Source organism: Penaeus japonicus, unplaced genomic scaffold (genome assembly GCF_977035675.1).
Source record: "Penaeus japonicus unplaced genomic scaffold, GWHDUDI00000001_assembly GWHDUDI00000017, whole genome shotgun sequence".
NCBI lineage: Eukaryota > Metazoa > Arthropoda > Malacostraca > Decapoda > Penaeidae > Penaeus > Penaeus japonicus.
In genome coordinates, this window is record NW_028234419.1 from 32,758,491 (window position 1) to 32,760,990 (window position 2,500).

The window sequence follows — 2,500 nt, forward strand, 5'->3', positions numbered from 1 at the left end:
TTTTCCTTTTGTCTTTCGTGTTCCTATTTTCCCTTTATTTTCCCTTCTGCCTTTGTTGGGTTCTCCTTGAATTCACTCATTCCCTTTCCCGTTTGTCCCAATGATTCTCGTTTTTCTCTTCACTCGTTTTTCCAACTTTTTCTTGGTTCCTTTCGGTAATTAATATTAAAGCAAAACAGTAAAATAAAGAAAGAAACAAGAATGTACACGAGAAATAAGCAGCATCAAAAGTTAAAAAAAAATATCGAGTTGTTTCTTCCCTTCTTTCACCATCTCCTTTGATTTTTGTTTCCGCCTTTTCTACTCGAGTATTTCCATTACTTTTCTAATTTTTCTTTCTTTTCCTTGAATTCACTCACTTCCGTCATCTTTCTCCATGGTCCCTCTCCCTCTCTCCCTTTTCCTTCTTTTCCTTAATTCACTTGCCTTCCTCTCCCATCCCCCATGATCTTTCTCTTTCATCTCCCTTTTCTTCCCTTCGCTTCTCACCCTTGATATCCTGCGTCCATCCTCCACTCCGTCAGGGTTGCGTTCCACTGATCTTTTATGCATTCCCTTCGTTTTTTTCGTTCTCATCTACCACTGAATTGTTTGTTCATCATTTGGTTCCTCGTCTCACGTTCCGGTCTTTATTTTATTTTTTACTCCTTCATTCCCTTTTACGATGGCTTTTACACACCTTTGTTTTCCTCCCTCGGTTCTTCTCCTCTTACCTACACATACTGTTTTTAAACAACATAATTAATGATTAATACTTTTCTAAAGAAGTAACAACAAATGTTATCAAGAAACAACAAACACTATAGTTCTTCAGGTAATCATACCAATCCTTTTAATATTCTTGAATGCATGCCGGATAATCCATACTACATTTGGTCATTCTCAGATAAAGGTGAATCTTGATAGATTTCGAAATCTTCTCAAAAAGTTATTCTCCACACGTTGACTTCGTATTATGTTTTTAAAAAGTGTGTCTTACACTGTTTTTTTTCTGTAACAAGACTGGATTGCGAGGAAGATTTAAACCCTTGTCATTACTGTATATTACGAATAGATCATCATCCAAGAACTTCACATACAACCCCCCCCCCCCCCCGAAATTCATCAGTAGTATAATAGTCGCTAATGCATACTGACCTCGAAAAGGGAAAAAAAGTTTTTCTGTTAAACCTGATGATTAGATTTGTCTCAGTCTTCGTTTTTTTTTGTTTGCGTTTGTTTGTTTGTTTTTTGCCGTTCATCTTATCTGCGCTGAGTCACGTAGAATAACGCCTGTATCTACGCATAGAAACTAAGTCAAAACAAAAACCCCGCTTGCAACGCCTTCTCTTTATTATAGCCCTCTCATCTTTATTCATGCAATACAGAAAGTTTGCATCATAGCAAAGGTATGTCCGACTTTCGAGAATATTATATCCAAGCCAATAACGTCAGCGCTGGAAACAGAGTCGGCAGATATACACAGGTGGACGCAGCATCATAGTGTACTTTACCAAAGAAACTGGATTCTCACCTTAAAATGGATCGAGTTTTCACGACTCAACTGACTATACTTTGAGTAAAATTTCTTATGTTTTGTAATTTGTGCGGAGTGTTATGTGCATGGTTTGGTTATACTTTATTTGAAAGAGTAACCTTTAATAGCACAAAAAGCAAGTACATGTCAATAAGTCAAGGGTAACTAGTAAGGGAAAAGAGGATCTTTGGAAAGAAAGAAGGTAAATGAAAGTAAGAAAAGGCGAAGAGGAGAAAATGAAAGAGAGAGGATGACAAAGAGGAAAGAAGATAAAAAGTGAGGAGAATGAACTAAGACATGAAGAGAAGAAACGCGAGTAAAAAGCGGAGATAAATTAAGATAAAAGGAAAGAGAAAAAATGGCAAACAGTCGGCAAAGAAAAAAGAAGAAAGAAAAAAAATTCACACTAGGAACATACTTTCACGACAAATATCCCCAATGATAACGGAGCTGACTGAAAAATATGCAGAAGTCAGGACAAGCTCTGACTGCGAAAGAATTCAATCTTGCATATTCCATCTGTATTTCCCCCATTCTCCTCTTATATATCATATGCATCTTTTGTATATGAATCGTAAAGCGTGCTAACGAATGCTATAAACGATTCTTTAATATATAAAAGTCATGCCCATTTTTGGACACTAAAACACCACATAAAAACACAGAAAGGGCACATACAGCAAACACACACGTACACATCACACACGCACCACACACACAACATACACACAAACACACACACACTCTACAACACAAACACAGACACACAACCACACATACATACAGCCACCCACACACACACACAACACACACACACACACACTCACTACACACACACAATATATATATATATAGCTATATATATATATATATATATATATTATATATATATTATACAATGTAATAGTAAATATTGAATATCAGATAATCTATGGTAGATATTTAGGATATTATATATATATAGGTAAATATATATATATATAT